Source organism: Panicum virgatum, chromosome 8K, assembly GCF_016808335.1.
Source record: "Panicum virgatum strain AP13 chromosome 8K, P.virgatum_v5, whole genome shotgun sequence".
Taxonomy (NCBI): Eukaryota; Viridiplantae; Streptophyta; class Magnoliopsida; order Poales; family Poaceae; genus Panicum; species Panicum virgatum.
Window position 1 is genome coordinate 40,146,873 of NC_053143.1, and position 21,682 is coordinate 40,168,554.

Here is a 21,682-nt window from a genome sequence, read left to right on the forward strand (position 1 = left end):
ATTACGTCCACGTATGAGTTCATTCTTCAATCTTTATTGGCATGATGATACTTCTAGTTACAGCCTCGAAACTCTTTTAGAGAAAGAGCACTTTTTACAAAATGGAATAGTTCCGGCCTCTGCAACGCCCACAATCTGATTTTTATATTATTCTCAACATAAGTACTGAGGATACATAAATTAACAAAAAAGAGCACGTATAGTATGAGAAAAATTAAAATCAAAGTTGTCGGGTACCATAATCATGGGACACCCTAACCAGGGACTAAAACGCCCTCAAACGAGCAAAACAAGATTAGGCGTCTGGGCCGAATTCTCCCCTGGAGCAGTGCCGACGTCCAAATTCGGATGCCCAAAGTCGCACCAGGGGCGGAAAACCCAAGTGCACACTCGGCCCACGCCCCAGCTCCACGGCACGACCCCTCCAAGGCCTCGCTAGCCGCGGAGCAATCTCCGCCTCGTTCGAGGGCTCCCCGCCGAGGACCCTCGAAGCGCAGGCAATCCCCGCCTCGCTCGAGACCCCCTCGGCGAGCCCCCCGTGGGGCCTTGGCACCGGGGAAAACTCCGCCTTGCTCGAGACCACCCTCGGAAGACTGGGGCGGCGGCCCAACCACCTGACGGGACGGGGCGCCTTAATTCGCCAACCACTCCACGGCATGGGGTGGGGGCCAGATGGGGTCAGGAGGTGTCAGCCGGTGTCAGCCACCACACCACACAGCGGACGTGACCGGCGTCTTGTCAGCCTGCGCCTACCGCTGTGTCGCTATTCTCGGCGCGGGGCCGGTCTGCGGCGCCCTGTGGGGACGTGCCTGACACCGCCACGCTACTGTGCCGCCTACCCCTGGTACTTTTCTCCCCTGCAAGACCCTCGGCGGGCATGGGCGACAACCCTCGGACACAGTACAACTCTTGACCGGGGCAAGACCAGTGTCTTTAGCACCCTCGACGCAAGGCACTGCGCACTCCGCAGTCACCGCCATGCCATCGATTGGCGCCACAGGACGCGGACACGCCCTGAACACAGGCGAAGGACTCGCAAGGACGACGACCATATCCGACGCCATACTCCACGGCGCTCAGCGACAGCAACAACCACTGTTCTCCCCTGGATCGGAGGGAGAAGGGTAGCCCAGTAGATGTCCTACACGTGTAATTCTCTCCTCCTTGGTCTATAAAAGAAGGAGCCAGACCCCTCAGCACGGGGGCAAGCACGCTCGAACACGTTCACACACAAACTCTCATTCGCACTCGCTCAACACCAGAGACTTGGGAGTTCTCTCCCTCTCTCGCTCAAGCTTGTACCCCCTACTACAAGCACTCCGGTGCAAGATAATACAGTGCTCCCCTCTCTGCTGGACGTACGGCCTCATTGGCCGGAACCAGGATAAACCCGGTGTCAGTGTGTTATCTCTTGCATCAACTATCTAGAGACAGGGACACGCAGCATCATTACTAGTTGGTGCTAGACCGCGAGGTCCGGACACCGACAGTTGGCGTGCCAGGTAGGGGCACGCTGTGTGACAATCATCGTTTACTCCCGTTCTATCTCTAGATGGCGGGCATGTCAAGCCGATTCCCGGCAGGCATGTCAGATCCATTCCCGGCGGGCTTTGTGATCTGGTTCGGGAGCCTCGAGTTTAGGGCAACCGACAACGGTTACCTCATGGAGCGCCTCCCGCCCAGAGTCAACCCCGACACTCCAGCACCGCAACCCCGGCGCCGGAGACACTCGGGCAAGCGTGTGCGGCAACAAGCGTGTGCGGCAAGCGCACATGGAATGGCGCAGAGTGGCACGCGCTAGCCCCCCCCCCGCGTGGGTCGAGGCTAGCGTGCCGCAAGCTGCCGCCGCGGGGGAGGACGCCTCCCCTTCACCACCAAAGACTACTGCGACGCTGATAGAAGGAGGCGCGTCTAGGCCGCCGCTCTACCCTCACGGGATGCGAGCTTCTGCCGCGACCTATGCATCATCTGTCAGCACCAACATGAGCGCGTATGAGGACTTGCCTGGGCATCATCTGCTCTCGGCACGCGACCTCATCGCGTCAACACCCGACAGCTCATATCCTGACTCCGCGGATGGGGAGTTCGTTCCCGCGCGCGGTCATGTGAATCCGGAGTGGGATTACTCCGGGATCCGTGATCTCAGAGCTTTTTTGTCCTTTCAGCTTGCGGCAGACTACTGCCTCACCTGTTCTGACGACTCCAGCGAAGGGGACTACGACCCGACTCGGGAGTGCTTTGTCGCCGAGATAGGGCATCCCGACGACAACGATGCCGTGGCAGATGCGACATGCGCCGCGACAGCCGCGGCAGGAGTGACTGTGGCACCTAGACCATCCACCCCGTCTAAAGCAGCACTACAGCAGGCACAGCTAGCGCAACTCCAAGAGCTTGAGGCCAAGCTCGAGGAGGAGCATCGGCAGACGCAAAAGTTGTGCACTGCGCTCGAGCAGGAATGCGTCGGCCGCGGTGCGGGAGCTCGGGAGGCAGGACGTGTTGCTCGGGTGTGGATCATGGCGGACGAACGCGAAGGAAGTCCCCTGGGTTTGCCTAGGGACAGCCAAAAGATCACCGCTACGGCGCTTCTGATTCGCTCGATGCCGGAGCCATCTACGTCCGAGGGTCGCAACCTGCGCAGGGAGGCACATGCACTTCTCGAGGATGCTGCGGTACAGCAGGCCGAGAGCTCTGCATCTCGTATGTGCCCGGTGGCTTTGGCGAGAGCTGGCGGGGCGGCACAGCAGGACCGAGAGGCCTCGGTGCACACCCCACCAGCGAACGAGGCGAGGGGACCCACGGTGCACGATCGCGTCAAGCTGACTCCTGTAAAGGATCCACTTCGGGACGCACGCGGAAACGCCGACGACGGCGACGCCAGAAACATCCTCAATCAAAAGAAGAAGGAGGACGGTGCCGCTCGCGGTTACCACCCTCGACGTGGTGGTCGCTACGATAGCGGGGAGGATAAGAGCCCGTCACCGGAGCCTCCGAGCACCCGTGTGTTCAGCCGACAAATCCGCGCTGCTCTGTTTCCCCCTCGCTTTCGGCAGCCCACCACGCTCACCAAGTACTCGGGAGAGACAGATCCCGGGCCCTGGCTCAACGACTACCGCCTAGCGTGCCAGTTGGGCGGTGCAACTGACGATGCTGTCATCATTTGCAACCTTCCTCTGCATCTTGCGGACTATGCACGAACATGGCTCGAGCATCTTTCTGCCAACCAAATCCACGGCTGGTATGACCTAGTCAGGACCTTCGTAAGCAACTTCTAGGGCACATACGTGCGTCCTGGCAACTCTTGGGATCTCTAAAGGTGCCGTCAGTAACCTGACGAGCCCTTACGAGATTATATCCGACGCTTCTCCAAGCAGTGCACCGAGCTCCCCAGTGTCAAGGACTCTGAAGTCATCAGTGCCTTCCATTTAGGCACCACGTGCAGGGATCTCGTGCGCGAGCTGGGACGGAACCCTCCTTCCAGTGCCAATGAGCTGTTTCACATAGCGACCAACTTTGCCTCTGGAGAAGAGGCCGTCGGTGCTATTTTCGACGACGAGAAGGGAAAGCGCAATGTGGGAGCGCCGGCAGAGGACACCAAGCCCAAAAACAACCCGAAGAAGCCCAAGCGGGGCAAGAAGGGCAAGAAGAAGGGCCTGCCTAACCAGCGCGGTCAGGGGCAGGAGGAGGACTCTGACGAGGCTCTCGTTGTCACCCCTAATAGCAAAGGTCCTCGAGGCCCTCCTCGAGGCGGCGGCGGCCTATTCGACGACATGCTCAAGAAGTCGTGTCCTTATCATAAGGGCAGGGTTAATCACACCCTCGAAGAGTGTGACATGGTCCGCAAGTATTTCAACCGTCTCGACTACAAGGACGAGGCCAAGAAGGAAAAGGATGAAGAGGGCAAGGGCGGCGACGGCTACCCCTCGGTGGAGAACGTGTTCTTCATCTTCGGCGAACATACGGCGAACATGACCGCTCAGCAGCGCAAGCGGGATTGCCGAGAGGTCTTCTCCGTCACCAAGGCTACGCCATCCTATCTCGACTGGTCAGAAGACACCATCTCCTTCAGCCGTGAAGACTACCCCGACTACATCCCGAATCCGGGACTGTACCCGCTCGTCATGGATCCTATTATCGGCAAAACCCGATTCTCCAAGGTGCACATGGACGGAGGCAGCAGCCTCAACATTCTGTACGCACACACCCTCGAGCTCATGGGGATCGGCTTGGACAAGCTGCGTCCCAGCATGTCGCCATTTCACGACGTCGCGCCGAGAAAGCGAGTCCAACCCCTTGGGCAGATCGACCTGCCTGTCTGCTTCAGCACACCGGCCAACTTCCGCAAGGAGACGCTCACCTTCGAGGTGGTGGGATTTCGTGGGGCGTACCACGCCATACTGGGGCGGCCATGTTATGACAAGTTCATGGCGGTCCCCAATTACACCTACCTCAAGATGAAGATGCCGGGTCCGAAGGGCGTCATCACCATCAGCACGTCGTTCGAGCATGCCTACGAGTGCGACGTCGAGTGCGTCGAGCGTGCCGAGGCCCAGGCGGAGGACGAGGCCCTCGCAGCCAGTCTGGATAAGATGGCAAGCGAAGCCATGGACTCCACGCACTGGCACGCAGGCAGCTTCGAACCCACCGAGGGTATCAAGAAGGTGCCCCTCGACCCGAGCCAACCCGACGGCAAGGCGTTGCAGGTCAGTGCCACCCTCGACAGCAAATAGGAAGTGGTGCTCGTCAACTTTCTCCGCGCCAACGCAGACATCTTTGTGTGGAGCCCCTCGGACATGCCTGGCATACCGAGGGAGGTCGCCAAGCACTCCCTTGACATCCAACCCAGCTCCAAGCCAGTGAAGCAGCGCATGCGACGCTTTGACGAGCTCAAGTGCCGGGCAATCGGTGAGGAGGTGCAGAAGCTTCTGGCGGCGGGATTCATCAAGGAGGTATTTCATCCCAAGTGGCTAGCTAATCCTGTATTAGTTAAGAAAAAGAATGGAAGCTGGAGGATGTGCGTAGATTACGCTAGCTTAAATAAAGCATGTCCGAAAACCGAAAGTTCCATTTCCTTTGCCACGTATCGATCAAATCGTTGATTCAACTACGAGATGCGAACTTTTATCCTTTCTTGATGCTTACTCTAGTTACGATCAAATAAAGATGAAAGAGTCCGGCCAGCTCGTGAGTTCTTTTATCACACCCTTCGGCATGTACTGCTATGTCACGATGCCATTTGGACTCAGAAACACCGGAGCTACATATCAACGGTGTATGCTCCATGTTTTCGGGGACCATATCGGGCGGAACATAGAAGCATATGTCGATGACATTGTCGTGAAATCCAGGAAGACAGGCGACCTGGTAACCTATCTCAAGATCACGTTCGACTGCTTAAGGGCCAAAGGGGTAAAGCTCAGCCCGGAAAAATGCATTTTCGGGGTGCCTCGAGGCATGCTCTTGGGTTTCATCGTCTCCCAGCGAGGCATCGAGCCCAACGCAGAGAATGTCGAGGCCATCCGATGGATGGGACCGATCCGAGACTTGAAGGGGGTGCAGAGGGTCGCGGGCTGCCTGGCAGCTCTGAGCCGCTTAATCTCACGCCTCGGTGAGAAGGGCTTGCCTCTGTACCGACTCCTGAGGAAAACCGAGCGCTTTTCGTGGACCCCCGAGGCTCAAGAGGCCCTTGACAGGCTGAAGGCGTCACTCACTCATGCCCCCATTCTCACACCACCGATAGACGGCGAGCCCCTCTACCTATACATAGCTGCAACAACCCAAGTGGTCAGCTCGGTGATCGTCGTGGAAAGACAGGAGGAGGGTCATGCTCTGCCCGTCCAACGGCCTTTGTACTATGTCAACAAAGTGCTATCTGAGACCAAGACGCGGTATCCACAGATCCAGAAGCTGCTATATGCAGTGGTATTGGCTCAGCGCAAGCTGCGCCACTGCTTCGAGGCCCATCCCGTCACCGTGGTCTCGTCTTTCCCTTTGGGAGAGATAGTCCACAACAGGGAAGCCTCAGGTAGAATCGCCAAGTGGTCAGTGGAGAAACTGACCGAGCCCATGAAACTCTCACGTATGCTCCTCGGAAAGCGATTAAATTCTAGATCTTGGCTGACTTCGTCGCTGAATGGACCGACACTCAGCTGCCCCCACCACAAATTCAAGCAGAGTATTGGACCATGTACTTCGATGGGTCAGTGATGAAGACCAGCGCTGGCGCTGGCCTGCTTTTCATCTCACCTCTCGGAGTGCACATGCGCTACGTGATCCGTCTTCACTTCCCAGCATCCAACAACATGGTGGAGTACGAGGCCCTCCTCGGTGGCCTCCGCATCGCCATCGAGCTTGGCATCAAGCGCCTCGACGTACGCGGAGATTCTCATCTCATCATCGATCAGGTGATGAAGGAGTCTAGCTGTCATGACTCGAAGATGGAGGCATACTACAACGTAGTGCGCCACCTCGAAGACAAGTTCGACGGCCTGGAACTCAACCACGTCCCACGCAAGTACAACGAGGACGCGGACGAGCCAGCTAAGATCGCGTCGGGGAGGACCACCGTTCCCCCGAACATCTTTGCTCGCGACCTCGCCAAACCTTCCGTCGATTTCGAAGATCCGGGGAAGCCGGGCCCCTTGACTGCCGAGCCCTCCGACGGGAACCCCTCGGCGGACGAGACCGAGCCCATGAAGACGGAAACCGAGACATCCTCGGCGGACGAGGCCGAGGCAATGCAAGTCGACGAGGCTCCACTTTTGCAAGACTGGCGCGACTAGCATCTTGACTGGTTCAACCGAGGGGTGCTACCCTCGGATCGCGCTCAGGCGCGACGTGTTGCCAGGCGGGCCAAGTCTTTCGTCGTGATCGACAGGGAGCTATATAGGCGCAGCCCCTTGGGAGTTCTGCAACATTGCATCCCTATTCCCGAGGGTAGGGAGTTGGTTCGAGACATCCATGCTGGAGTATGTGGCCATCACGCGGCACCACTCACCCTTGTGGGTAATGCGTTTAGGCAGGGTTTCTACTGGCCAATTGCAGTCGCCGACGCCACGGAGATCATGCGAACCTGCGAAGGTTGCCAGTTCTACGCCCCTCAAACGCACTTCCCAGCTCATGCCCTACAGACCATCCCCATTACATGGCCCTTCGCTGTGTGGGGACTGGACCTCGTCGGACCACTGCAGAGAGCGCCCGGGGACTACACCCACTTGCTGGTGGCGGTGGACATGTTCTCCAAATAGATCGAGGCACGACCTATCATCAAGATCAAATCCGAGCAAGCCGTGCAGTTCTTCACCGACATAGTCTACAGGTTCGGGGTCCCAAATTCGATCATCATAGATAACGGCACCCAGTTCACGGGAAAGAAGTTCTTGAGGTTCTGCAACGACTTCCACATACGTGTGGATTGGTCGGCGGTGGCGCACCCATAGACGAATGGCCAAGTGGAACGTGCCAACGGCATGATCCTACAAGGCCTCAAGCCAAGAATCTTCAACAAGCTGAACAAATTTGGCCGGAGATGGCTCACGGAGCTGCCCTCGTTCATTTGGAGCCTGAGAACAACTCCGAGTCAAGCCACGGGCTTCAGCCCGTTTTTCCTAGTCTATGGTGCCGAGGCCATCCTCCCCATCGACTTGGAATACGAGTCCCCAAGGCTTAAAGCCTACCAAGAGCACCAAAACCAGCAGGCCCGTGAGGACTCGCTAGATCAGGTGGACGAGGCTCGAGACGTGGCGCTTCTGCACTCGGCACGCTACCAGCAGTATCTGCGATGATACCAGGCGCAGAGGGTTCGACGTCGAGACCTCAACAAGGGGGACCTCATGTTGAGACTTCGACAAGATAGCCGAGGGCGCCACAAGCTCACCCCACCATGGGAAGGCCGGTACATCGTCATGGAAGTACTAAAGCCTGGCACCTACAAGCTAGCGAACGAGAAGGGCGAAATCTTCACCAACGCTTGGAACATTCAGCAGCTACGTCACTTCTATCCTTGAAATTCCAAGCCATTTGTACATGCTTTGTACTCGTATCTTAAAATACCCAGGACAATAAAGAAGTTGCTTTACTTACTAATTTCTCGGGGGTTGTTCGAACCCTCTGGGGCTCGAACGCACACAACACTGAGAGAGCCTCGGTTTTGCCCTCGGCAAAGCCGAGCCTCCCTCGGGGGCTACAACAGGGGGAAACCCCCAAATGTCCCCAAAGTGTTACGTTTTTTCCGAGATTTTTTTCGCACCTAACTCTCTCGAACACTTAGAAAAACGGACGCAAGGCGTAAACAACTCTGGCACGGGACCGGCCGAGCCGCGGGACCGCCTACGCCTCCGGGATACGGCATCCCCACTCACCCCCCTACGTCTAAGTAATTTATGAACGCGAAAACCCTTGCGGAAGTTTATCCGAGTCACACGCGAGAACACGAAAAAATAGTAGGAAAAACGACACTCAAATACACGCGAAGGCCTTAGACGGCCGCATTGTTAAGCTTATCTCTTTTTCCTTACATAGGAAGGTCAAAAGCAAGAATCTTAACTAATCTATTTTTGGCCTCATGGCCCAGGCTGTCTACAAACCACCTCCCTCCTCATCGCGCTCGCCCTCATCTTCATCGTCCTCGGCACCGGGGAAGAGGTCGCCTTCAAAGACCCTAGCCAAGTGGAGGCGGCGCCCTCGGCACCTGCGTCAGCCTGCTCCATGGCATCGATCTTGGCGTCATCATCACCATCAGGGGCGATGTAGCCTGTGGCCAAATGCTCGAAGTCAACGACGTAGTGCGTCGAGACCACGCCAAGGGCCTTCTGAACGCCGACTCGGAGGGCGCCCTTCAGTTGCTCGGCCACCCGGTCACCCAAGGACCTCAAGCGACTGAGCAGCGAGCTGCCCGACGAGCCTCCCTCACCCTCGACCTCTCGGCACGCGGCCACAATGACTCCCTCCAAGTCTTCGTAGTCCCATTGCACGGACGCGTATGCGACCTGGACGGCCTCCTTCGCCGTGGTCTCCTCCGCTACCTCCTTCTGCAGCTCTGAGCAGAAACAAAGATAAGTCTCGACAAAATCAAATAAAACGAACTTAGTCTTAATGCTTACCCGCGATACATTTCCTCCCCTCCGCTATCTCCGCTCACGCAGTTGTGAGGGTATCCTCCGCGCTGAGGAGGGCAGTCCCTTGCCCTTCGATGAGGGCCTCCTTCTGCATGAGGGAGAGGATTTGCGCCTCGAGAGTTTCTTCCAGCTCCGCGCACCGAGCCGCCTTCGCCTGGAGCGCCGCATCCTTCTGCCGGAGCTCAGGCCGCCCTCGCCTCGAGAGCCTCGTCCTTCTGGCGTAGCGCAGTGGTTTGCAGTTCGACCTCCCAGGCCCTCTGCTCCACCGCGGCCCTTTGAGCATCGCGCTCGCCGATGGCTCGGGCCAACTCCTCTTTCCGCGCACGATCCTGCGCCCCCAGGTCGGACACTAAGGTGTTGGCTTCGCCCAGCCGCGCAACCAGAGTGGCGTTCCACTGCTCGAGCCATTGCACCTTGGAATATTGTTGGGCCAGCTCGGCGCTCTTGTCGCGCGAGATTTGCTTCAGCCGCTGCAAGCAGAAGGTGTGAGCGGGAGATGCGTAGACGCAATCAGAAACAGACAAGTCCCGGAGAAAGGCACTTACCTTGTGTCAGACCTGGGGCAGCAGGACTGCTCACAGGTGTGGAATATTCTAGAGTAGGGAGTACCGTATGGGTATCTCCTACCTCTACTATAACTACTTGTACAACAGTAGAACTAGCCTAAGTACAAGGAAACTACCCGACCCACTCGGAGTAGGACTTTAAACGTACTCGGCTAGGACTTTCCATGTAACCCTGTTCCCCCAGACTATATAAGGGCGAACAGGGACCCCTCCAAAACACCGAACAATACCAAAGGGAATACAAACCATCACACAGGATGTAGGGTATTACGCTCCGGCGGCCCAAACCTGTCTAAATTCTTGTGTTCCTTGCACCATCGCGTTCTGATCTCGGCGAGCCCCTACTCATAACCACTCTCCTCGGGATACCCCTCGGAGAACTCGATGGTAAAACACCGACAGCTGGCGCCCACTGTGGGGCCTCTCGTCAAAGATCGACAGAAGAATTCGATGGCATCCTTCAAATTCAGCTTCCCGGCGATCGATGCCAGAACCGCTTTCGCTTTCGGTTCGTGGGTCTCCATCGCCAACGAATTAGGAGGTTTTTCGAGCCATCTGATCAACCCCGCGAACACAAAAACACCCCGGCGTGAACAACTCGCCGAAATCACTTCCGACGAAATCCTTCTCCCTGGGATCGTTAAGGAAATCGAGAACTTGTCCTTGTCGGACTCGGCATGTACTCGTTTTCCTTTCGGACTGAAGAATTCTGCCATGTCATATTCAGCACTTTTCCGCCAAGGAACCGGGCTGGGACTCGGAGTCCCCCCTGTTCGACTCCTACCCGGACTCGGACGATGACTTCGATCTTGACTTGGATTCACTCGATTGCCAGAATTTGACCATCCTGGCTACACCTCAGAACCGAATCGTCTTCTGGAAGGACTCGGAATCCATCAGTGACTTCTACAGTTCCCGCCTGGTGGCTTGCTTACGGGATCTGCCTTATCAGCCGGGCAGACCTCTTTCTCCAGTCAGAGGAGAGAAAATTGGCGACACTGCTCTGGTCGATTACAGCACGACTCACTCGACCCCGGACAGACAGGTGTACGTCTCGCTTCATGGAGAAGAAAGCACACTTGGCTCCCAGGCTGATCGATACGCCAACGAAAGTCTGGACCAAATTTCAGACGATGAGCTATCAGTCAACGCTCCGCAAGATGAGTCCCAACGAGACAAAGAAAGCCGGCGACAATGCAACTGCCGCCGTGCCACTCACAGAAAGAGCGCGTCTACTCAAGCTCAACGCACCCCAGCTCCACACGGACCGCGGAACCAACACCAAGACCTGGACGAAGCTGCCGATAATGCCTTTGACAGTCCTCTGATCAACCTGGCTGAGGCAGCTATATTGATGCAAGACCTGCCGGACACTCCTCAAATTCGCGAAATTCAGCGCTTGACCAGGGGTGCCTTGCACCAGATTGGGAAACAAAACCCGGCTCCATCTATTTCCCACAACAGCCGAACCCCAGCTAAACAGAAGGACCACCAGGAAGCAAATCAAGGCAACCACCCGCGTGGCCAGCTCCGGCCTAGGTACCAGGATGAGAGCTATCATGCTGGTTCTTCAAGAAGCTATGACCGATACTCTAATGACGCACGGGACATCATCAACACCTAGCGTCATGGACGACCTGCTGATGAAATTGATCGATTCCCGGCGTTCAGCCAGAACATAAATTATGCCGAGTACCCGACTGGTTTCAACCCAGTAAACATGCAGAACCTAAAAAAGTATGATGGCAAGCAGGATCCCAGACAATGGCTACGAATTTACTCGACTGCTATCGAAGTAGCAGGAGGCTCAAACTCCACTAAAGTCATATATTTCCCGATGGCTATGGAATCCGCCCCCTTGACATGGCTCGAGAGCTTGAGACATGACTCGATCCACTCATGGGAAGACCTGAAAAAGACCTTCATCGATAACTTCCAAGGCTCCATTCATCGACCAGCTACTCGCCATGACCTACGACTGTGCAAGCAGGAGCGAGGCGAAGCCCTGAGATCGTACATAAAAGGATTCTTTGATACCCGAGCTACCATTGCCAACATAGCAGACGACGATGTGATCGACTACTTTCACAATGGCCTCGCCGCACAACAACTGTACCGAGATTTCGGAAGAAACAGACCTCGCTCAGTTGTAGCACTTCTGGATATGATGCTTGCATGGGCCGACCAGGAAGAACAAGAACGCGACCGCTTCCCCCGCCGTGAAGATAACAATCAGAAATGTAACGGGGACCCGCGATCAGATAAAAACCAACGCAACTTCGACAAGAAGAGAAAGCTGGAGGATACAGTGGCCATAATGGAACGGGGGACAAAAGGACAAGAAGGAAAACCAACAAGACGATTTCCAAAAACTACTCGAAAGACCTTGCCCTTTACATCCTAAAGGAAAGAACACGATCCTCGAGTGCGTTAATCTTCGCAAGTCTCTCTAACAACGCCAATTGGAAGAAGACAAAAAGAAGAAAGATAAAAAAGACAATGAAGATGACGACAAAGAAGGAACCATGGGATTCCAGCAACCCGCCAACAGGGTCAACATGATCTATGGAGGAGACTCTTCCTTCAACAAAAGAAAACAGAAACTGGTTTGGCATGAAATATTGAAGATGGAACCAGCCGTCCAAAAACCACTAAGGCACAGTGAAACACCCATAACCTTCTCAAGGGAAGATCAATGGACCAGCTTTTCAGAACCTGGAAAATTTCCACTCGTCCTGGACCCAGTGGTAGCCGGCTCTATTCTCACTCGGGTGCTAATCGACGGAGGCAGTGGCCTAAACCTCATCTTCATGAGTACAATCACCAAGATGGGACTCGATTTATCCGACAAATTGAAACCAAGCAAAGCACCCTTCTATGATATCATCTCGGGAAACGCTTCCTTCCCAGTCGGAACCATAGTACTCCCAGTCACCTTCGGTACACCAGATAACTACCGAACGGAACTCATCAAATTCGAAGTAACAGACTTCGAATCCTCATATCATGCCATACTCGGATGGCCAGCCTTGGCCAAATTCATGGCAGTTCCCCACTACGTCTACCTTCTGCTGAAGATGCCAGGAAAAACAGGAGTCCTCACCTTCCGCGGAGATCTTCAAAGGTCCTTTGAATGTGAAAAGGAAGCTATAACCTATGCTTCCACAAATCGGCTCCCTGACACAGCAGGAGAAGTACTGGCAACAGCCCAGCAGTACTCGGCGTCAGGATCAGAGATCCCTACAAAGAAGATAAACCGCTCTGCTCCAAAACCACCCGACAATGTTGTTGTCAAGGCAATTCGATTACAAGATGACGATCCATCAAAGACAGCCTTGATCGGGACAGGGCTTACTGACCAATAGAAAAGCACGCTCGTCAACTTTCTTAGGGCCAACCACGACGTATTTGCATGGAAACCAGCCGATATGCCCGATGTCCCAAAGGAGTTAATCGAGCACTCCCTGAATGTCAACCCTACTGCCACTCCAAAGAAACAGAGGCTACGAAGATTCTCGGCAGAGAAAAGAGAAGCCATCAAAAAAAAACTCGCCAAGCTACTCGCAACTGGCTTCATCAAAGAAGTTTACCACCCCGAGTGGCTGGCAAATCTAGTACTCGTTCTTAAAAAGAACAACAACGAGTGGAGGATGTGCGTCGACTACACTGACCTCAACAAGCACTGCCCGAAGGATCCCTTCGGACTCCCCCGCATTGATCAAGTCATCGACTCGACGGCTGGTTGCGTACTACTATCCTTCCTGGACTGCTACTCGGGCTACCATCAAATAGCCCTCAAGGAAGAAGACCAGATCAAAACGGCGTTCATCACCCCATTCGGTGCATATGCTTACAAGACCATGTCCTTCGGACTGAAGAACGCTGGAGCAACTTATCAGCGCGCTATACAGCTATGCTTCACCAACCAGCTCCACCGCAATGTGGAAGCATACGTTGACGACGTGGTCGTAAAAACAAAGGAATTTGACTCTTTTATCCCCGACCTAGAGGAAACCTTCAACAGTTTGCGAAGCTTCAGGTGGAAACTGAACCCGACTAAATGTGTTTTCGGCGTACCGTCCAGAAAACTACTCGGCTTCATTGTCAGCCACAGAGGAACTGAAGCAAATCCAGAAAAGATCAACACCATCATGAACATGGAAGCTCTGACCTCTATCAAAGACGTTCAGAAGCTCACTGGATGCATGGCTGCCCTGAACAGATTTCTATCGAGACTCGGTGAAAGAGGACTCCCTTTCTTCAAACTACTGAAGAAACAAGATAAATTCAAATGGTCCCAAGAAGCAGCCGATGCACTCGAAAACCTGAAAGAGCACCTCCAGTCACCTCCTATCTTAACGGCCCCAATGCCGGGAGAAGAGATGCTACTTTACATCGCAGCTACCACTCACGTTGTCAGCACATCAATTGTGGTAGAACGAAAAGAAGAAGGCTACGCCTACAGCGTCCCAAGACCAGTTTACTTCATCAGTGAGGTACTTTCTGAATCGAAGGTTAGATACCCACCGATTCAGAAACTACTCTACGCAATACTAATCACATCAAGGAAGCTGCGACACTACTTCGACGAGTACAACATATCAGTCGTCACAGACTTCCCACTGGGGGACATCCTACACAACCGAGACGCAACTGGTCGCATCTCAAAGTGGGCAGTCTAACTAGGGGCACTCGAGCTAAAATTCACACCAAGAACAGCAATTAAGTCCCAAGCTCTAGTCGACTTCCTGGCTGAATGGAGAGAAAATCAAATACCTACCCCTCCATCCATATCAGACCACTGGACCATATACTTCGATGGCTTACTGAAATTGGGTGGAGGAGGAGCAGGTGTACTCTTCATCTCTCCAAAAGGCGAGCAACTCAAGTATGTTTTTCAAATTCTCTTCAAAGTATCAAACAACAAAGCAGAATATGAAGCTCTCCTACACGGTCTCCGGCTGGCCATATCACTTGGCATCAAGCGACTACTCGTCTACAGAGACTCCCTGCTTGTAGTCCAACAAGTAAACAAGGAGTGGGACATCAACAAAGAAACAATGGATGCCTACGTGGAAGAAATTAGGAAACTTGAAAATAAGTTTTCAGGACTAGAGATCCATCATGTCGTCTGCGACAACAATGTGGCAGCAGACGTCCTCTCAAAACTCGGCTCCGACCGAGCAGAAGTCCCTCCGGGAATTTTTGTCCATGAGCTTCATCATCCCTCAATCAATATTTCCACCACAATGGAAGTCGACTCAGTTCCCCAAGAAACCAGTCAAGAGGTAATGATGATCGAAGCTGATTGGCGTACTACGTCTATCGACTACATCAAGGACAAAGTACTCCCACCGAGAATCAAAAAAGACGACACAGAAGCAGTACGCATCATGCATCGCAGCAAGAATTACGTCCTTGTCGACAAAAAACTACAAATGAGGCGCAGGATCAGGAATCCTCATGAAGTGCGTCATAGCAGAAGAAGGAAAAGGAATCCTACAGGAAGCTCATGAAGGCACATGCGGAAACCACGCGGCCTCACGCATGCTGGTCGGCAAAGTCTTCAGATCAGGATTCTACTGGCCCACAGCATTATCAGACGCAGAACTACTCGTCAAACAATGCCCAGGATGCCAATACTTTGCCAAACAGAGTCACTTGCCTGCTCACAGCTTGATAACCATACCTCCATCATGGCCGTTCGCTTGCTGGAGCCTTGACATGATAGGACCACTCCCAATAGCGCCAGGAGGTTTCACACACATATTGGTAGCAGTCGACACGTTTACTAAGTGGATTGAAGTCAAGCCAATCAAAAAATTATCATCAGATCGGGCAGTCAAGTTCGTAAGTGAAATACTCCACAGATTTGATTTTCCAAATACAATCATAACCGATCTTGGATCAAACTTCACTTCGCAAGAATTCTGGGACTACTGCGAGAACTTCAGCATCGAGTCAAGTACGTATCTGTTGCACACCCAAGAGCCAACGGCCAAGTGGAACACATCAACGGACTGATAATTGATGGCTTAAAGAAAAGAATCTTCGATTCTACAAGCAAAAAGGGAGGTAAATGGCTGGCAATACTTCCAATGGTAATCTGGGGGCTACGAACCCAACCTAGCAAGGCCACAGGTCAAACACCTTTCTTCCTGGTATACGGCTCCGAAGCAATACTGCCGGCAGACATCATGTGGAAGTCACCTCGACTAGAGATGTATGACTTAGCAGAAGCCGATGAAAGCCGTCAACTAGAACTAGACTCACTCGATGAGATAAGATGCAATGCACGGCTACGATCAACTCGATATCTCCAAAACATGCGAAGATATCACGATCGCAACATCCAGACATGATCTTTCAATGTTGGAGACATGGTCCTCCGTAGAATCCAAGATGAGATAGGCCTCCACAGACTCAACTCAAGATGGGAAGGACCTTTCATCATAACCAAAGTCATAGGACCAGGATCCTATCAACTGATCTATGCGGACGGACTGGAAGTCCCCAACTCTTGAAACATCGAGCATCTTCGAAAGTTCTACCCATAAGCTGTCAAGAGGCCACCTCCCGGACTTCAAATTTCAATAAAGAAACATGGTCTTTCGGAGTCCAATTCAAGCACGCAAGACAGCTTCAGGAGTCGTAACTCCATCGGCTACCACGAATACCAACCTTTCTTTGTTCACTCAAAGTCAAAGGAATGGCGAATCGAGTAGTCGGGGTAGGGCCATGAGCCTTGCGGCCCTAGAGACAAGTTCTCTACCACCTTCAGGAGTAAAACCTAGAGACATGAGCTCACCCTCCCTAGGGATGGTTACTCCTTCGGCTACCTCGAATACCAACCTTTCTTTGTTCACTCAAAGTCAAAGGCACGCCAAATTTTGTAGTCGGGGCTAAGGGCCATGAGCCTTGCGGCCCTAGAGACAAGCTCTCTACACTCTTCAGGAGTCGTAACTCTATTGGCTACCTCGAATACCAACCTTTCTTTGTTCACTCAAAGTCAAAGGCACGGCGAATCGAGTAGTCGGGGCTAAGGGCCATGAGCCTTGCGGCCCTAGAGACAAGTTCTCTACCACCTCCAGGAGTAAAACCTAGAGACATGAACTCACCCTCCCCAGGGATGGTTACTCCTTCGGCTACCTCGAATACCAACCTTTCTTTGTTCACTCAAAGTCAAAGGCACGACAAATCGAGTAGTCGGGGCTAAGGGCCATGAGCCTTGCGGCCCTAGAGACAAGTTCTCTACATCCACCAGGAGTCATGACTCCACAGGAACACTTCGTCCATGAGACGACAACTATCGACTACTACGGTACTCGATCTTCGGACGGGACAAAGCTCCCTATCTCCCAAGAGGAAATTATCGTCCATGAGACGACAACTATCGATTACTACGGTACTCGATATTCGGACGGGACAAAGCTCCCTATCTCCCAAGAGGAAATTATTGTCCATGAGACGACAAATACCGACTACTACGGTACTCGATCTACGGATGGGATAAAGCTCCCTATCTCCCAAGAAAAAACTATCTCGTCGACTACTAAGGTACTCGACCTCTGGAGGTTACACCCCCCTCTAGAAGAACTAATCATCCGCAAGATGGAAGTTAAGGAGACACGATCTCTACATCCACACAAGATGACAGCTCAAATTAAGTTCTCACAAAAAGAGCTCGGCAACTCATTAACCAAAAAAGTCATATTTACATGGCAAAGAGAAGATACAGTACATCCTACTGGTCTATCAATTTTACAATCTGGTCGGCCACAAGTTCTGCCTCCTCTACAAACTTGATAAATTGGTCATGGTCACAAGTCGAACACATGCCATCGCCAAGAACACCTATCTTGGCCCAATGCCAGTATGACTTGACAAGACCAAGAGCCTGCGCTACACAATTCCTAGAAGCTTCAGCCAAATACTCGGCAAACTTCTGAGGAACCTTCTGCAGCCAATCAGCCAAACTGCCATTAGATTCCTCGGCGGAACCGACGGACTCGACCATAGTCTGAGCCGCCACCCGAAGTTCCTGCAACTCCTTCTGACGCTCCTCAGTACCGTCTATAGCCACAACAAAAAGGATGTGAGCACCCTTACGACCTAAAAGGAAAGCATCAGAACACAGATCAAGAGGTTACCTCGGTTCTTCTGGATCACCTCCTTCAGCATCCTGACCCTCTGCTCGAGTGCGGCTTTGTCTTTCCGCAAAGCAGCATTCTCCGCCTCGAGCAGAGCGATCTTCTGGCGATCCGCCTCAGTCGCCTTCAGCTTATGGGACTTCAGATATGACCGATTGGCCATTTGCTGCAACAACACAGTCAGCCTACAGAAAACTCCGCATAAGGAAAAAATACTCGACAACAATACTCACCACAGAAAACTTGGTGAACTCCCATACAACGGCTTGGAATTTCTTCATATTCCCAGCCGTCAACTACAGATCATCTTCAAGCTGCTCACCTTGATAACATTCAAAACGAGGAGGAGACGCCATAATTTCCTCCAATAGGCTATCACCCGACTCCTCTGCCTCCTCAGCTTCTGGCGAGTCACCTGTCGTCTTACTCGCGTGAAGCAGTCGAGCAAAGGGAAGAGCCTTCAAACCATTATCAGGAGGAATGATGGGCTCACCAACAGGGATCTCCTCCGAAGGCTGCGACCCCTCCCCACCAGTCCTCCTCGAAGACTCTGCCACATCAGAAGGAGCGGCAGCAGCAGGAGCCCTCTCCTCAACCACTCGCCTCTGCTTAGGCGCCACACCAGGGCTACAGACATAGGCGATGATGTCAAACACCAAAAACTCAGAGTGAGACAAAAACCACCCGATTGGTTACCCAACATCATCGCTAGCCCTCCTCTTTCGCACAGTTGTCCTCGGCTTCTTGGGACAACTGGTGCCGACTTCGGGTCCCAGATTGCCCACACGAGCCAAAGGTCCGACTCCTCCCGTCTTACCCATCATCAGGTCTGCAAGGGTAGCACGATCGTCAGAGTCAGAACTCGACAGAGACTCCGAAGATGTTGGATCCAAATCCGGCCGATAATCATGAGGCCACAAATGAGCGCTAGGCGTCATTGTTGACGCTCACTAACGACCATTTCCAGGCGTCACCTTGATTAGAAAATCATGAGTTTGCATTTCTTACACGCATCCTTATCCAATAAAGTTCCTAAATCACACTTTACCTTTTACAATATGCAAGTTGTGTTTTCAAGCTAATATGCAGGTTACAAGCACACTTTGGCCCGACAAAATATCATAGAAAATATCAGAGCACCGATTCAGGCTCAAAAGGACCAAGTGAAGCCCAAGAACTGAAGCAAACCCAGCTGGGGCAGGCCGTGCCTCAACTTTAGGACAAGGGGAGACCAAGACAACCCCACTCCAGGAAGTTGGGGGCGGTTGGCGGCCCGGGTAGGCCGACCGACCTACCTGGTCGGCCGGCCAGGCCCGTGGGCCCCACCGTCTCAACCAAAGCACGTGGCGCTTCCCTGTTGGCTCGCAACGTCGGTTCGGGGTGCTGCGGCTGGTGGCTCTCTGCTATAAATAGAAGGGGGGAGGTAGAGAATAGAACACACACACACACACACACACACACACACACACACACACACACACACACACACACACCACACACCTCTTCCTGTCTTGCATTCCTTGCATAGTCTTTAGGCTTAGTAGAGTTTAGGAGAAGTCTAAGAGTCATCGAGTCGCCGGAGTTGCTCGAGAGTCTGGTATGGGTTCATCTCTAGCTCTCTCTTGTAATATTCGGTCGTTTGTAATAGAATTAGACTATGGTTACCGATATCTGCTTGAAGTATATTCTGAGTTATTCAGTATATGCTTCTTGTCATGGTTGCGTTATTATTCAATGCTTGCATTGCATGATCGCCCTGTGCTGGAGATGGTTAGTCTTTTATTCTTAGAACTCTATCAACTGCTCCAGTATTCGTATGATTGCTCTAGTGTGATGTCTATCCATTCGGATGGTGGGGGCTCTGCGCGAGACACTAGAGTATCCCTTACTAGTGTAGACATGATGTCTAGATTAGCTAAGAGTTGCTGGATGTCAACTATACCCACGGTTTGTAGAGGTAGCCGGCATGTGGTGACTACCCTGTCCGTGCCTTTTAGTAATCCTCCACGTTCGGTATGGGGGTAGGAGGTACATAAAGTCGCCGGGGTGTACGGGCTCATCCCGTTACTTCGATAGCGATCTCCCTATTGTGTAGTTTAATCTCTGACAAGCTAACTAATGAGAAAGTATAGATATAGCTAGCCCAGCACAGCTGACTCGAGCTCTGACTTTTACCTTGCTCCCGACCTAAAGTAACCTTTATTCTTTTATCCAAGAGAGTAGTTTGTGTGTGTGTCACACTACCTCCTACCATGTTATTATCTTACCCCTGTTTATGCATGAGAATATCCAATCTAGATAGAGCTCACCAACTGATCTATATATTCTCTCACTCATTGCCTTCCCTACGGAAATATAAATGACACCCCGGTATACTCCCGGGTAAAATGCTACAGCGGTGTTCCGTGCGCTTGCAGATCTATTCGTGGTTCATGAAATACTACCGTCCCAAATTGGCGTCTGCGGGAGTCATCGCTAGGTGAATTTGGTAGGCGCCAACAAGCATTTTTGGCGCCGTTGCCGGGGAAGGCACAGAGTGAAATATATAGACAAAGTTGTGAACAAAATCGAAATTGGTATTCGCTTGCCAAACAGGCTAACTTGGCTTTGTTTTCTTATTTTTATTGATATGAAAACAGGGTAGTGTAAGACCGGTTTCGACTTGCCGCAAAACTTTCATTCCGATCCAGAGTCACTTTTGAGGAGGACGCGAGCTCGTCTCATATCACCTCAGAGATCACTCTCGGCAGTTGATCCAGTCATCGCATCGTCGTCTGCTCCTAGAGCTATGGCCCAGAAGACACTCCGTGATTTCTCTGCTCCATCTGCTAGCCAGGTCCCGACCGGACCCGAGGTTAACACCGGAGGAGAAAATTTCGAGATCAAGACGGGTCTCATTACGATGGTGCAGGCCAACCCATTTTGTGGCAGGGCCAATGAGGATGCCAGCGCTCATCTCCAGCAGTTCCTGGAGCTCTGCAGTACTTTTGTTATCAAGGGGGTATCGCAAGATGCAATCCGGCTCCGTCTGTTTCCGTTTTCTCACTTGGGAAGAGCGAAGTAAAGGTTTTATGCTAACAAGGCTGCTGTGGATACTTGGGACAAATGTTCCAAGGCGTTCCTCTCGAAGTTCTTCCCGACAGGTAAAACCAATGCTCTTCGTGGTCGGATTTCGAACTTCCTGCAGGCATCAAATGAGTCAATTCCGGAAGCTTGGGAGAGGCTTCAGGAGTATATTCTAGTGTGTCCGCACCATGGAATGGATAATTGGCTCATTCTACAGAACTTCTACAACGGGTTGACACATTCATCCGGTGATCATGTGGATGCCGCTGCGGGTGGAGCTTTCTTCTCGCTGACCATTGAAAGAGCTACATCATTGATCGAGAAGATGGTTTCCAACCAAGGTTGGAGCGATGATCACCTCCAATCGCGCCAGCGAGGTATGCACTCCGTCAAGAGGCCGACATGCTCGCTATGAAGATTGATCTCCTCCTCAAGAAATTTGAGGATTATTCCCAAGATAAGGCTCAGATGCAAATACTTCAAGCCTTGGAAACTCGCATGATGTGCAAGGTCTGCGGGAATGCTGGACATTCGGGCGACAATTGCCCAGAAACCCATGAAGAAGCTCTATTCCTCAATGGCAGCAATGGGTTTCGCCCACAAGGAGGTCAGGGGTGGAATCAACCATGCCCATATTACCAAGGAGGTAATGGGAATTCGAATTCTTTCGGTCCTAACCAGCCTACCTTGAGAGACCTTGTCTACGGCCAAGCGAAGATCAATGAGTCCCTTCAGAAGACGTTGGCCGCTACAGACAAATCTATGGAGACCATCCATGCCAAGATGG

The 21,682-nt window shown here is 52.7% G+C and overlaps 1 non-coding gene across 1 annotated transcript; it reads right to left on the minus strand.

Annotated features, from left to right (window-relative positions):
• Window positions 1-20,983: 20,983 nt before the first annotated feature.
• Window positions 20,984-21,090, minus strand: LOC120646556. The gene has a single exon (XR_005664461.1). It is a non-coding gene; the product is annotated as a small nucleolar RNA R71 (small nucleolar RNA).
• Window positions 21,091-21,682: the final 592 nt, after the last annotated feature.